Here is a 16,656-nt window from a genome sequence, read left to right as displayed (position 1 = left end):
GGTGAAGGCTCTATTTAAGAGTGAAGAACTTTGGTTCCTAAATAACATTTATACACAAGCTGACTACTACATCGTTTTGCAATTGGATGCTAAAACTACTGTATCTAATCACATTCCACATGCACCTTTCCCCCAAAAAAATCTGTCCAAAATTGGGCTCCATGCTTTAAGCAAGGAAGCTGATTTTCACACTGGAAATGGCTGCTGAAATGGCTGCTGAGGGCTCTTCTCTCTTCCTTAAAGGGAGGGCAGCTGCAGAGCCAGAAGTCTAATGGTCACAGCCACTGCTGAATTAGCAGCAGCTTTTGACTCAGCCAATTCAGCAATGGTTGCGACAGGGTTAAATTTCCAGATCTGCAGCTATAGCTAGATGGTGAGTGATGCTGATGATGGAATTTTGCCCTACTGTATGTAGTCATCATACAGTAGCCATGGTGAACCCATGTAGTAGCAGGGAAGACTTTGAAAAATAATATTTTCCCCCCTTCATTCTGCCTTCCCAAAACAAATTGTCTGTGTTATTTGGTGGGCATGTGATATGTAAGAACATACAGTAAATCTATTTTGCAAGGAAGACGATTAAGAAATGTTTTAAAGTTGTCCATTCTGGGTAAGGTATACCATGGGTAAATTGGAAAGTTTCTAGAAATCACTTATACTTCATAATGTTTCCTGTTAACTTGTTTAGCCAAATTATGTATGTTATGCTTTCCTTTACAACTTTATACAATCCTTAGTATACTATATGTCTAAAAACCAATGCCTCAGTGTTCATTTGAAAGGCAGCCAATTTCATCTGGTCCCAAAAACAAGAATTTCATAAAACCAATCTATTGGTTCTATGAATCCAAAGACTAATCCATTATATCAATGGTTTTCAAATTCTGGTGAAAATTGTTTATTTTTTAAACAAATAAATTCTCTCCAGTAGCATCTGCAATTCTACAATTACAACATTGGGAAACTTTGGCTGCTCAAAAGTGAAATTTACCTAATTGTCCACACTACTAGAAATGCAAAATCAACAGACACAATCAAATAATATAAATGCTGGAAAAATAAACCATTTCTAAAGTTGTATCTGAAATATAGGAAAGGAAGTGTTTGTTGGGTTTATCTATTTTTAAGTTGAGTCTTCCTCTACAAAATTCAGTGCCTAGAGCAAAACTTACAAGAGCTACTGTAAAATAACAAACTTGTGTTTATAGTCTGCTATTAACTAGCAATCATACCGTGACAATTTTGGCAAAGTACAACAACACATTAATAACAAACCAATATGAATATTCATAAGCCACCTCACTTGTTGCAGTTCCATACACCTAAGTGCTTGCTTTACAGAAAAAATAAACCGTATAATTTCAGCTACCATGACCATCATTACAAGACTGCAGCTGTTCCCTACATAAATGCTCACAACCATGTTGTCAATTTGGCTAATCTTTTTTCCCATTGTTTTCATTGGAAATAGAGTTGGCTGTCTCAGGAATAAAAACAGAAAACAAATTACAAATATAATCAATTTAAAAAATACCAAATTTTTCAAGTAAAATCAATTTAAAATATTTTTCAAATAAAATCAATTAAGAAACATACCAAATTTCGCATTGTATTCCAGTTCCTGGATTTGACTCTGTTGTATCATCAAGTGACTTAAATTTCAGAGGCATCTAGCTTGCCTCTAGTCTTGGAAATTCAGTTCTAGGAACAGTTATGCCTATCTGACATGATAGAAAGAGGTTTTATTGAGTACTGTTACATCAATAAGCTGAGATAGTCATAAAATTCATCAAGAAAGAAGCATATCTGAAAGCATCAAAATATAAGCATTAAGGAGAAAAATTATTTTAATAATAATGTGAAAAATATCTTCAGTGCGATTTTAATTAGTGTAAGTATATTTAATGAAGCTTATCAATACTTTCAAACAGCTGAGTAGCTTATCATTATTAATGTTCATTAAATATGCTTTAATAGTCACTTTGTGTGTATTTAATAGCATTGTCTAAATATAAAGAATTGAAGGAAGATAAGGCATAATATCCTCCCAACTATGCATATTAAGGCTATTGTACTACTGAGTTTGGGGTAACTTTAGGTTGTAAGAATATAGCTTGAGTATCATTTTAACATCACCAGAACCTTCCAATGGAGTTACAAGCCCAAATTCTGAGACTGGGGCGTACTGTTTAATTATTCTCAATTTATAGGATAACTGTACTGAAATGCTGTGAGGTTGCAGGAATCTGGATGATATGGTGCTAAAGCATCGTGTAGTTCCTATTGACATTTGGCTCTCTTCATCTGCTGAGAGCCATAGATAGCACTGCTGAGATCTCTTGAAAGTACACGTAACAATTTTTCCTACTACTTGCTTGCTATTATCTAGTCTCTGCCTTCATTTCTATTTATCTTGAGGTAGTGTTGACTAGCCTGTGAATGCAAGGAAGTGTCAATAATGCTCCCTTGGATAGCACTATCCATGGATGAGGTTTTTGATTTTTTTTTCCTAACATAAAGCTCTTGTCTGCTTTCTAGTCCTACAGTTTGATGTTATGCAAGCCTTTTTTGTCTTTAGCAGGGGTACAGGATTTTGGATATGCAAACAATGCATAGCTTCAGGGGCTTTATTCAAAGCCCATTGAACTCAACAGGAAACTGGATTAGACCCTGCATTTCTCTGATCCAAGCCAGACCCCCAACCCCTGTTCAGTGTGGGGTTTTTTAGGATTAGGTATGGAATGGGGCATAAGTATGGTTTAGCTAGCTCAGAGTCATGCCTGATATGACTATGTTGATGGAGGGGCAAGCGTAAATAACTGAAAGATGTCAGCAGTACCATATGACTGTCATTTTCCTAATTTGAAACCACATGCAATATGATTACTAACATAGTAGGGGCAGATCAAGATACTTATGAATGCATTCTCTAGAACAGGCATGAACCTATAAAAGAGAAGTAATGGGCAGCTGAAACTTCATTTTAATTTCCAAATTAGAATGAATTATGTGGCGGGAATCCTTACCATGGCTTTTTCCCAATCAAACTATTTGGAATGGTGCAGAGAGACCCTAACAGCTCCACGTCCAGCAGAGAGAGGGTTCCTGTGGTGCTCCTGTCAATCACTTTGAAAGCCCTGGCATTCAAAGAAGAGTATGAGGTAGTGGTACAATAGAATTACACTGTAGTGTCAGACTCCACAAGGCAGATCCAGAAAGCTGCCATAACCTATGCCCCAAGGGCTGTCTAAATTAGTTGGGAGTTATGGAGCAGCTCAGAATCAGGACAGCACAAAGTTGGCTTTTTGGTCACTTCAGGTACGTATTAAGGCTGCTCCAACACGCTGCAATTATAGCACATCAGAGCAGACTCTTTCTGTTGGAGCATTGTAATTACCATGCTCCAGCAGCCATGTATCAGCATCCCCACACTTCAAAATGGTGGCTGGGGTGTTTTAACTAAGGCTTATTAGACAAACTTTAGTTAAAGCGCCTCTGCCATTTTGAAGTGCGGGAACACTGATACATGAGATGTTCTGGACACTTTAATTAGTTGAATGGCTCTTGGAGCCATTTTAATTAAAGTGCCCTTCCCCCGTCCCACCCCTCCTCACCCCCCCACACACTCCCGAAGCATGTGTATAAATGCCCTATAGCTCTAATTCCACCCCTGGTGTTGGTCTGTTTAAAATTAAATGCAGAATGAAGGGTCCTGCCTCTGGATTCTGTGTACTGCATCTGGGACTGTAGCTCAGGAGTCACACTTCCTCCCAAAGCATCAGTGTATACCATGCACATATGATGCACCTTATGGGAACATCCACACACCCAGGAGCATATGTTTGCAGCAGCAAAAACAGTAGCGGCTACTTTTTGTTGTTGCAAACACTTCTGCATAAGAGCTTTGAGAGGGGGAGGGGGAATGCCCTGCTTCAGGGAAACTGCCATTTCTCTGCTCTTCCTGGCTCTCAGCATGCTGAAGGAGCCAAGGCAGAACTAGAGGAGGGGAGACACTCTGACCAGCAGTCAGTGTCTCCTGGGAGAACTGAGCCTCTGTGTCTGCCAACTCATGCTCCTGTGGTATACACTGTACTGCTTGTTTTTGCAGCATGTTTTTTTGCTACCTGGATTTCCCAATAGCAAATTTTGCCCCCATGCTGCAAATTTGTGGTCTGAGGTTTGCAGTGCCACAAACCGCATGTGCCTGAATGTCTGGATCCAGCCTATCTATCCATTAGAATAGTGCAGATGACTCTTGTATCAAAAATGATGCTTTGGAAAGATGAATTTTTGTAACCAACAATTCAGATAAGATTCCTATAATATTTTGCATCCTAACGGAATGCTGTGTGTTGAGGAGGGATTGTACTATACATGTTTGAAAGAAGCAGCTTACCAATGCTTTATGTAGCTTCATTTGTTTGTTTGTTTGTTTATTTTTTCTGTTTCTTTCTCAGAGTATGTGACATGCTGAAACATCAGATGAAGACAAATAATACCCAGCAAAATAAAACAAAGGTTAGTTGTGATTTTCAGTTTGGTGGCTTTTTTGTATGTTTTGGGTTTTTTGTTTTTCTGATATCTGGAGAGTAAAAGACTGATTCATAGCTCCTCTGCAACTGATTCATGGTTCTCTCTGGATAGCTGTAGTACAACCATCAAAATAATGTACTGACAAAAAGCTTGTAAATGACAAGTCTATTTTGTCTTTCTTGGAAAAAGAGTGACTGCATACATATAGCATGATGCTAATATCTGTGGAGTTTGCTTAAACAGTTCCACTAAAAATACCGTTTTTTCCTAACCATGCAAGTAGGATTCCTAATCTCTCTTTAGAATTCTGAAACACTAAACACTTGCTCATTCAGTCCAGCTGAGCTATGAGGATATGTTATGAGCTAAGTTATGGGCATAAGTTATGAGGTATGAGGGCTGCAAAGGGGAAGACACAAAGGTGGATTCCTTCCATCTTTGCATTTCTGATCCTATGGCTGGCCAGGGACCAGTATGGCCCTGCATGTATTCAGAGCAGCCTTGGGTGCACTAAAGTGGTTTCAACTGCATTGTGCACAAAGGAACCATTCTAACATCAGCAGATCTTCAGTTTACATAGATACCCTGGCTATAGCCCTTTTCTCCTTGAAATGTCCCTTTCATCAGAGGCCAGGACTGGGAATGATACAAAACTGTACAAACCAGGGGTGTTGCCTTCTCATAGCGGTCATTTTTATAATGACCCCGTCTATAAACTCACTAGGGGGGACCAGAAGGGTTTGGGGGAGACCTTGTTTCCCCTAGCGCCCCCCGGGATAACAAGGAATAACGGCCACAAGTTGTTGGACAGTAAGTTTAGACTAGACATCTGAAGGCACTACTTCACAGTTAGGGCGGCTAGGATCTAGAACCAACTTCCAAGGGAAGTGGTGCTGGCTCCTTCCCTGGGGGTCTTTAAGAAGCGGCTCGATGCCTACCTGGCTGGGGTCATTTGAGCCCAGTTTTCTTCCTGCCCAGGCAGGGGGTTGGACCTGAAGATCTACAAGGTCCCTTCCGACCCTACCTCTATGATTCTATGATAACACCATTTCAACAATAACAATCTGGGCTTAAATTTCTAACAGTTGAGTTAAAAAAAAATCTTGTTTAGTTCTGTGTTAAATATCCATTTTGAAAATGTGCCATACCCAAAATGTTTTGTTAAATTCTGGTTCTGCTTAGCATTCCCTTGACTCACCCATTCTCAGTAAGTAGCTTTCTTTTTGTAATTTATATACTGAATGCTGTTTTCACATGGGGAAGATTGCAATACTGTGTAAATATACTGTCCTGAAAAGAGAGAGAGAGGGCAAGTGGGTAACAGAGCAGGAGAGCCACAGAGAATGCCTGCATGGAACTACAGACAGCCTTCTTGTCCTAATATATAGATTAAGAACGTCATTGCATTATCAGTGAACTCCGTATGAACCCCTTTTAATTTTCTATTGTGCTCAATGAATGAAACTAAGAAATGTGGTGATTTTCTAGTGAAGATCTTGGAAACTATTGTATTTCTGGATTCATTTGTAGTCTGTTTGCATTGGGTAAGGTTGGGAGGGTATTTGACAATTTCACAAAGTAGCTTTCTTGAAGTATATTTTATAACCCAAGAAAATGAAATGTCTCCTCTATGATGTATGCATATATAATTGATTACCCTCTTTAATCCTGAGTCTGTTTTCAAGTCTAAAATTTACTTTCAATATTATGCCTATCTGTCTCCTTCAAGTAACTCAAGGAGACAAATTCTGAATAGGTTACTCATATCTATATTAATTCTAATTTGACCCATTAGATCCAAAGTTGAGGTGTTGGTGATCCTTAGTGAAACAGATCTTTGGATAGTTTAACCTCCGGGATCACTAACACGGCAATATTAAACCTTTGCTGTGATCCCATCTTCCTCTCATGAGGTATCAAAGCCATATCATATCCAAGCAGTGACAGAGCTCAGCTTCCTGAAATGGGAAGATCTTTCTTACATCACAGGTACTAGGGCTCTTTGCAGAATAATTGGAGCTCAATTGTGGTATAATTTAATACTGCCTCCACTTCTTAATTGCCCTTTAGTTCTGTTTCCTTTAGCAATTAAATTCCTGCTATGATTGAACAATGTTTGACATTTAAGTCTCTGATCATTGCAGCCATTCATAAAAGAAGGGACAAATGTCCTTTTTTTATGGGGGAAAATATTTCTTTGCAAAGATAAGAGACAGGGAAAGATAAGAGTGACCCATGTATCAAATGGTAATATTTTCCTGTTCTTGAATGAAAAATGATCAAAGAATGTCTGATATTAAACCTAGATAGTTTAATTATTTTGTTGGCTATTCCATATATGTGAAACAGTTATTTAGTTTATTATATCATATGGGAGTAGTGTTCAGAACATACACTGAATGGGATAGAAGCACATGGCAAGAAATTTCCCCTTTACCAGTTCTGTTTTAAAACCTTGGATACCCAGTTCCAAATCTGAATGTTTGGATTGGCATTTGGGGGTCGAAACCATGCATTTAGGCATCTACTCAGTGATTCATGTTCTCAAATGCAAAATTATCTCCTTTCATCACTCCCAATATTTATTCTTTCTATAACAGTTTATAAGTAAATGAGTGAAATACCTTATTCAGCATACTTCACAGCTTTAACAGTGACATTTCAGAGATACATTCCCTTTCCTCAAGAGCATTAGATTGGTTAACTGAACTTAAACAGGACTTATAATTGTTGCTCCAAGTCAGCCATACAAAAGAAAAAGAGGTGTACTTCACTAAACAGACAAATGATCAACAGATATAGGAAAATGGATGTTAATTTCCTAACAACCCTCTCCCACACCAAAAAAAGAAAAAGATAAAATAAAATAAAATACAGTTTCAAAGGCAAACAATGAAAAACCCATGCATTTGTTTTCTGGCCAAAACAGAGTCTGAATACACCCATTTACTGTGTCCTGGCTTACTGAGTAATATACAGTTTTTACACAGGCATTTACATGTCCAGGTATTACAGTGCAGTAATGCTGTGTGTGAACTGCCTTGGGACTAAAGTTAGTCCCAGTTCAGTCCACACACACAGGGTGACTGCACAGTAAGGCAACTACACATGTCTTACTGTGCAGTAACTGCTTAGGCATAAATTTGTTGCCTGCATCATTCAGGCACGGCCAAGTCAGTGTAAATTGCTATAGTTACTGCACAGTATGGGTGCACACATGTAGGCATATGCCCATACTGTGCAGTGATTTACAGTTACTGCACAGTAACCTAAATTACTGTGCAGTAACTGTACATGTGTAGACATGCCTCTAGAGTATTCTAATAGGGTTTGGCAAATATAGATAGGAGATGTCTCTTACAGAGTCCCCAAACTTTATGCACATCTCTTCTGTTATGCTATACATCATTCACTACATTACACATATTTAAATATATCAAATGCAAACATCAAAATATATTTGAACAGAAGTTTACTCTTTACTTACCAAGCAAGAACTAAGTATATCTACCTTTCCCAATGGATGGCATTAGTGTAATGTAATATAGATTTCCCTGCGGTGTTTTGGGGGCACAAACTTTTGGATTGGGTACAAGGAATCCTGCCTGCAGGATAGGTGTGGGTGGAGCCATGTTTGAAGGTTCAGGCTGGACAACAGGAGGCATTACTTTCCAGTTAGGGCTCCCAGGCTCTGGAATGGACTCCCAAGGGAGATGGTGCTCTCTCCTACCATGGGGATCTTCAAGAAGATCCTGGACAGATATTTGGCTGGGGTGTTATGACACCAGCACTCGTTCCTGCCCCAGGCAGGGGGTCAGACTTGATGATCTGTTTAGGTCCCTTCCAACCCTACGCACTATGAAACTATGAAACCTATAGCCAAGGCCAGTTTCAGACTCGTTGTAGTCCAGAGCAGAGGTTAAAGTGTGCACCTCTCTGATTTATACTGATAATCTGTAGATATGATTCATCTTATCCTGTTGATGCTGCCTATGATCTGGGGCTCAGGGACTGCCCTCCTTGTTCACTTCTAAAGCGGGCTGTCTTGGATGTCTTTCCCACATATGGTAGTATATTGTACCTGGAATATATGTGGGCTTCCATATCATGGGAAGTATCATAATGTGTCTTGAATGGGGATCTTTGATTCTTTGTATATTTTATGGTCTGAAAATGTGGAGAGAGACTTAAATTTGATCCAGATAATGTAAATTCCCCATTTTAGATTACTAGTATTAAAATGCTATGGATCCCAGTTCTTATTTTTCCATCTGTGAATCCTAAGCTATCTTTTTAAGCAAGCAGACAAAAAACAGCTATAATAATAGTGAAAACAGGATTTGTGCAATACTGTCATATTCTTTTGCAAATAAAAAATGATGTCTTACAGAATAATCAGAAATATGTAAAATACTAATGACATTATCCTAAGTTTTTGTTGAGAAGAAAGAACAGAGCAGATTGGAACAAATGGGTTTTGAAAGGAGGAAATTTGCAGGCTATTTTCAGAGAGACACACATTGATTTGAATAGAAATCAGCAGAGGACCCTCAAAGAAAGAAATATATTTAAACTATTCAATCTTCAAAGTCTAGAAATCTCTCGAGTAAATGCTTTATAATGCATGGTGTAGTGACAAGGCACATTTACATGGTCATTAACTGCTTCAGACAACTAGGTAAAAATGAAGAAGACAAAAAGAGGAGTCCATGTATATCCTGATTGGAAACAATCCCCTCTGAAGATTATAAAGGTTTTTCTATTGTCCTTCCTTTTGAACTAGTAATTTCTCAAGTACAATATTGTTTTTATATCAGTAGCTATGGAAACACACTGTCCACTTAATTATGCTTCACATTGCTCTTAAATAGCTGCCCAACACATCTCATGAAGTATTGTTTCTGGAAGTAGAATCATGTAGTGGCTATTTCTTAAATGGGGGGGAGGGGTTGGGCCTGTTATAAAGAGCCCAAGATCTTAGAAGTTAATGTTGCAAAGGTTCCAATTACTTAAAGCCAAGGAGGAACTTAATTTTCAGTCAAGATCTTCTGTTTTTATTATACTTCTATAATATAGGGTAAAGATTATGTGGTGACTTCATTTATATTTAAAAAAATGGCGGTGAGTTATTGAATTAAACAAGAAAATGAAAAATATAACATAATCATTATAATAGCCTTCCTATTGTATATTTTGTTATTCAGTTTTTTTTAGATTCCCTAGTTTCCAGTTTTCACTGTTGCAGATTTTATATTGACTCTTTATAGCTGCATCATTTAAGATGTTAGGGGGAAACTGAAGATTGGGATAGGAAGGGTTTCCATAAACAAGCACTGCTGGGGGGCAGTTAGAACTTTAGAACTTAACTGGTCATTTCTACTCAAATTATCAGTCGTTAAATAGTTAACAAAGTTGACATTTAAACAATCATCTTTAGATTCCAGTGATATGACTGCCTTTCTTGTTGGCAACCAGCACCCACAGTGCTATTCTCAGAATATATTATTTTGCTTGAAAGCACATCAATGCCACTGTGGAGGGCAGCAGCAAAAAAAGTAATAATATGGTCTTCTTACACAGGTTCTTGCTAATGAAATAGCAGAACATACAGGACCACTTGCTAACATTCTCCTTTCTGAATTTTATTCTGTCATTACCTTGACATTTTATAGACTGAGCTTTGGTATAGACTATTAACCTGTGTGGTGAGCTTGAGTGATGCGACTTCATTGTGCATACAGAATGCAGAAAGGTGTGAAAAATTGAAATGAAATGGCTGTTCAGGATAAGTAGCTTACTGAGGTAGCTTTAAATTCGGTGTTTGTGGAAGTGCAGTAGGTCAAACAGCTATTATGTAGTGGGAACCAAGTAGAACTTTGTTTTCAATTTCATGAAATTTTCATCTGTCATCTAAAAATTTTAATGTCTAAAAATAAGGTGCAGTTTTGTAAAATCAAATTGAAAAAATATGTCGAAACAAAAGAAAACAAAAAGGCAAGCTTATAAGAAATGTAACACTTGCAGCCCGTGCTACTGACATGTTGGACTTTTGAATATGGAGATAAAATGAAACAAACACTGTCACTATAACTAGGTACTGACACTGGAAGCTGTGAATCTTGTAAAAAGAAACTATAATGTAGAATTTTAGGTTAAATAGGCCTTTTTATATATGGGTCAATCCAATTTCATTTTCTCCCCCCCACAACTGTGCAGCCACTGACATAGCCCATACTCAGCTTAAAGTACCTTGGTTGTTCAGGTAACATGAAGAGTGTGCTTAGAACCTCTACTATTATACCATCCAATGCATCATTCTGCAAAACTGATCCAGTCAAACCAACAAGCTATTTCATTCTCAGATTCTGAGTAAGAGCCAGTGTAATAGGCAATATACAACAGGTGATCTAGGGAGAAACCACCTCACATCAGGTGCAAACCATCCCAGCACATATTCCCTCAGTAAGGGAACTATAACCACTACTATACTAATATATATGTATCTAGGGAGAAATGTATGGTACAGTATGTAGGTACATATTAATTCTTGCCCCCAGCCAGAGTCTGCACAGGGATGGGGAGGGGGAAGTCCCTGAGGTGGGAGCTTTCTCTCCTGCTTTCTCTCCACTGTGCCCCAGCCTTGTCCCCTTGCCAGGCCCTCACTGTCAGCCTTGGATGCCTTTCCCCCCCCACACACAATACAGATCCCAGCTGGGAGGCCAGCGCAGGGCTCTATCCAGCCTTCCCCCACACAGGCACCTTCCCCCAGCTGACAGGCAAAGGACTGGCAAGGGGGCACGGCTGTGGCATTTACAGCCTGGCGAGACTGGGAAGTGTGCAGGAGCACCCCCCTTGGCCAGTGCAAGCATTTGCCTGCCTTGGCCAACCCATGAGTGAATATGTATTCTGTCCAATAATGGTCCAATCTATACATCTTAAAGAAAGCTGTGTAGATTGAATCGATTCTGCCTCAGGCTTTTTGACTGAGCTTTTTGTATTAAGCTTTTGTGAAAAGAAATTGATCATTTCCATTGCATTTATTTGAGAACTTTTCATTGTATTCTCATATAGATGGACTATGATCTTCTCTTTAGAATACTTTGAAAATGTTCCTATAATAGAAGTTTTATGGATGAGGTAAAGTGATGGAACAAGAGTTTTTTTGGATTTTAATCTCAATCTAGACCTATTTTGTTTCCTGTGTTACCAAAAACTCCTGCAATGTCGGTTCTGATTAGGACCCTAATCTTCTAATCAGATCCATGCTGGTGGATCCTGGCACCAGTGGTAATCAAAACTGGCTGCCATGGGACCCCATCTAGTATAAGGGGCTAGCTGTGTGGATTTGATTACACTATTTTAATTGACTGATCACATCAAGTTTTAAAGGATGTGAATAGGTGATAAAATGCCTACCACAGCTGAAGCCAAAGGTACCTTGACAGTTTTGGCCAGCCAAAGGATGCTGATAGCATATTTCACTAACTTGAGCAACATGTTTGTATATTTTATTTCCTTAGCCTGAAAAGAAAAATTTAAATAATTTAGGTCCTCAGTCAGTTTTGAAAATATAAGTACTGTATATTGGCTTTGCAGTTAGATCTAGCAACTGTCTAGCTTGAATCAGATACTTGCCAAATACTTTTTGCTTTTTGTAATATCAAGGTAACAATCTGAAACTACTTTTTTCTGCTATTCTTTTTTCCCCTTTTACTTATCATTGTATCCTTCAGTGGCACCTTTTATCCATAAAACATCTTTGGATACAGTGTACTTCTCTGCCTCATTCTAATAAAAGCCTTTTATAGACTAAATACTTAGGTATAACCTACAGTTGTCTACAGAACACAAACCAAATAGAGTTCAGTGATACAATGTTCAGTTGAGTGATACAATATTCTGTAATTAACACACACCCAAATTATAGTTTTTCATGTCAAAAGCTTTACAGTTTTATCACCTCGAGCAATATCTTACAGCTGTCAAGAGTGATTTATGCAATAATGCCTTAAACTCTGAAACGAAGTCCTCAAAGGAAGAGCTGTCAAACATATTCCCTGCAAATAACTTCAGTAAAATAAAAAATTGATAGTCCACATAAACAATATCTTACCTTCACACACCTCTATCGCAGTTTCTACATCTAGATAACCAGTGGTGGAAAGGTAGTTGTGAAGCAGATAGTAAGGAATATGCTAACAGACTGTTAGGAACTCAGAATATAATTTATTAATTAAACAGCTGCTGATGCCCAATAGGCAAAATGCTACTTGTGGCTTTTGCATTTATCTACTTTAGGTTTGTTATTAATAAGGAAATCTTTATTAAAATGGAAGTTGGGGCCCAGTTGTAAAGCCTTCATTCTTGTAAACATTTCCAGTGATTTTTATGGAATTTCTCTCATTAGCCAGGGATACAAGTGTAGACTCTCTTTAGTTTTTTGAGTCAGTCTACTCCTACCAGTTCCTCAAAGTCATAATCTTTGTGGTGAGCTTGTAAGTGCCTGTTATGGAATGGGTTGTAAAGTGACAAGACTTTGTAAATACAGATATCATGTTTAAATATCTTTATTTACCAAGGGAACTTAAAGAAAATATTTGCCATTTCTGTAAAATTGTTTCTTATAAGAATACCTTTTGAAGTGTAACTAAGACTTTTAGCAACACATTTTTCAAAGGTGTTGAGTATCAGGGTCAATGAGAAAAATCTTCTCACCTACTGAACAGTGCTGTCATTCCCAAATCATGTAATCATGGTCCACTATCATGTACGTATAATATATGCTTTAGTCTAGAGTAGTGGTTCTCAACTTTTTTAGACTTGAGGAACCCGTGGAGAGACTCAAGGCCCCTCAGAAAATGCCAACTCTAAGTTTTCACTCTTTTTTTGAGCTACAGAAAAAAAATACAGCAGTCTTTCTGTTGCAAAGAACTCAGAAAGATCACAACTATGGATTTCAAGTTGAAGTCTCAGCTCTGGGTTTATCTTGTGAAGCATGTTTTTAGACCTAACAGTGATAACATTGTGAAGCACTGTAGCACTCTCAAAGGATGTCAAGGCACTCCAGAGTGCTGCAAAATCCTAGTTGAGAATCAGTGCTCTAGAGCAGGGGTGGGTAAAATAAGGCCTGCAGGTCAGATCCAGCTTGCTAGGCTATTCTGTCCAGCCCACGGGGACCCTAAACAATTTAGAAAATGTATATTGATCTGTTCCTGGCTGCCTGTCAAACATGAATGACACGTGCCCCTGGAGGCTGGGGGCATGGCAACCACCCACAGGTGGCGGTGGTGGTGGCAGCGGCGAGCGGGGAACTCCCACAGGCAGCCACACTGGTGTCAGTGGAGGGGAGGGTGGGGTGGCAAGCACCAACCAGACACTGCTGGCGCCCCTTGTGCGTCGCCAATACTGTCAAAGATGACAGTAACCAGGAGCTGTAGGACCCAGGGGAAGCCTGCAGGGCCCAGAAGGAAGGTTGGCCAGGCCCTGCCCCACCCCCAACCCTCTCCCACCCCTGCCCCCTCCACTGGAAGCTTCTGTCTGCTGCAGCTTTCACTGCTTCCCTGCCTGCCCACTGCCCCTGGCCCTGCTTCCCTGCCCACCCTCCACCACCATGTGCCCTCAGGCTGCATAAGCGGACCATGGAAGCATGGGGGCCCATGCTGGTACCCCAGGGCCAGGTATGGGAGTGTGTGTGTAGGCATGCACACATGCATGCACAATAAGGGAGGGGGAGAGAGAGACAGAGCAATGAAGGAGGGAGAGACTGTGTGTGCATGAGTGTGTGTGCAGTGAAGGAGAGAGGGAGAGAGAGAGTTTCTGTGTGTGTGTGTGTGTGTGTGTGTGTGTGTGTGTGTGTGTGTGTGTTTATAGGGTGAGTCCCAGATGCACACCTCACCATACACATGCACCCACACCCCCCTCACGGTGCCATATACACGGACCCCCACACCCACCCCATCTCACATCTCTGGCACCCTGCCCCCACAAACACCATATCCACCCACACCCCACATATCCACATTTTCTAACCCCAGCCCTCTTTCCTGCCTATGCAGGGGGTCGGACTCGATGATCTGTTGAGGTCCCTTCCGACCCTAACATCTATGAATCTATATCCATACACACACCCATGTGCTCCCTCACCCCATCCTCTCCATCCCCCCACATCTATCCACTCCCCCACAACACCCCCCTTACACACATACACCCTCCCCTACACCCCACATCCCTCCACAAACCTATACCCACCCCCAACCCCAATATGCAAGAGTCAGACTTTATTTTAAGCTATTGTGCAATCACCTCTATGTACACTACACAAACACATGTAAATCAGGAAAAAAATATTTTCTGAAATTAAATTAATGAATGTTGTAGATGTTCAATTTTTAGAACATAATTTCGTATTTTTCTGGCTCTGAGATGGCAAAACCCCTTGCTGAAAGGAGTATTTCTGGGGGCAAGGAGATGGACTTCTGGTGGCAAAGATCAGGGGTGAGGGGGCAGGACTTTCAGGCACAAGATGGCAACCAGTGGGCGGGACATCTGTCAAGGGGTGGGGCTATCCATGCAGACCTCAATAGCTTGCCAAAACTCAGTAAGTGGCCCTCTACCTGAAATAATTGCCCACCCATGCTCTAGAGGGTCTATTCTACACATAATGGTATGATTCATGTACCAGATGTAAGGAACTATGTAATAGAATGACTTTTTATGTTTTTGGCCACTGCAGTTATTAATCCACTATTCCAGAGCTTACTTTACCATTCAGAATCCTTGTGTAGTTTAAGTAGTAAACATTTTTCTCAAAATCTATCTGCTATATAAATGTTTCACTCCTTCACTGCATGTGCAATATTTCCCCAAACTTGCACTGACTTGACATACATTATACGGTATCACTATGCATCCTTTACAGATTTACAGATTTAAAGTAAAAAATCTTGCTAAAAATAGTAGATTTAATGTAAATGGACACTGGAAGATACTAGCTTACCAATGAAGTGTACAGCTTGTGTGTCCTGCGCTAGAAGATTCTGGAATATTGGGCTTTACAATTGTAACACCTTATGTGTAAAATAACATTTTTTAGGGTACTCTTTGGAAGGCTGTATCATTGCACTAGCCATCTATTTCCTCTCCTTCTGACGTTTGCCTAAAGTACAACAGTTCAGTTGTTTATAAACACTACGTGAACTATATAGTAGTAGTCACAGAATAATATTAAGTACATAAACATTCTACATTTTAATTTTATGAAACACCATTACTATTTTGGATTTTTTAACATTTTCACATTTTTCTTACAGAGAAGAGTTGCAGGTAAGATGGAAGGAATACAAAACAGTATATAGGCATAATAAATAAATATACAATGAAGTCATTATAAATGTATGCTTTCCTGTGTACTAGGTTGCAGCCACATGTTCAATTTAAGGCATGATACAAACAAGCCACAGGTTATTTCACATTATATAATAATATACAATAAAAATACATAATGTGGAATAACTTTGTGGCTCATTTACTGCATTATCATACTTTAAATTGAGTTGCACATATGACTGAGTTACTATTTACAGCACGATTAACTGGTTAATTGCATTTTTAATGTAACGCATGTTGGGGGCACTATGGATAGCCCAATCCAACTTTTTCCTGCATCCAAACTTTGGACTGAAGTTAGTGGATGTTGGGGATTCATATTTTAGGAATACAGGATTAGGCCCAAAATAATTATTGTATGCATCACAAGAAGGTCCAGAGAGGTGCTCCTTCCCCTCTATGCAGCACTGGTCAGGCCACAGTTGGAGTAGTGCATCCAGTTCTGAGCGCCGCACTTCAGGAGGGATGTGGACAGCACTGAGAGGGTCCAAAGGAGGGCCACTTGCATGGTTAGGGGGCAGCAGGCCAGGCCCTATCAAGATAAACTAAAGGGCCTGAATCTATTCAGCCTCCACAAGAAAAGACTGAGAGGGGATCTGGTGGCCATCTATAAACTCACCAGGGGGGATCAGCAGAAAATAGGTGAGCCTCTGTTCCTCTGGGCACCACCTGGGATAAAAAGGAATAATGGCCACAAATTGATTGACAGCAGGTTCAGGCTTGATATTAGGAGGCATT

The 16,656-nt window shown here is 39.6% G+C and overlaps 1 protein-coding gene and 1 long non-coding RNA gene across 2 annotated transcripts in view; one reads left to right on the top strand and one right to left on the bottom strand.

Annotated features, from left to right (window-relative positions):
* LOC112551368 overlaps window positions 1–16,656 on the top strand; it is a 271,740-nt gene that overhangs the window by 63,225 nt on the left and 191,859 nt on the right. Inside the window, exon 2 of the long non-coding RNA XR_003095661.1 lies at window positions 4,458–4,518. This is a non-coding gene — a long non-coding RNA (uncharacterized LOC112551368). The remainder of the gene's footprint in view (window positions 1–4,457; window positions 4,519–16,656) is intronic.
* Window positions 1–16,656, bottom strand: part of KCNH7 (potassium voltage-gated channel subfamily H member 7) — a 390,758-nt gene that overhangs the window by 369,484 nt on the left and 4,618 nt on the right. The window lies entirely within an intron of this gene.

The sequence above is a fragment of the Alligator sinensis genome, unplaced genomic scaffold, assembly GCF_000455745.1.
Source record: "Alligator sinensis unplaced genomic scaffold, ASM45574v1 scaffold738_2, whole genome shotgun sequence".
Lineage (NCBI taxonomy): Eukaryota > Metazoa > Chordata > Crocodylia > Alligatoridae > Alligator > Alligator sinensis.
The sequence above is the reverse complement of the archived record's forward strand: the minus strand, read 5'-3'. Positions and strand labels throughout refer to the sequence as shown.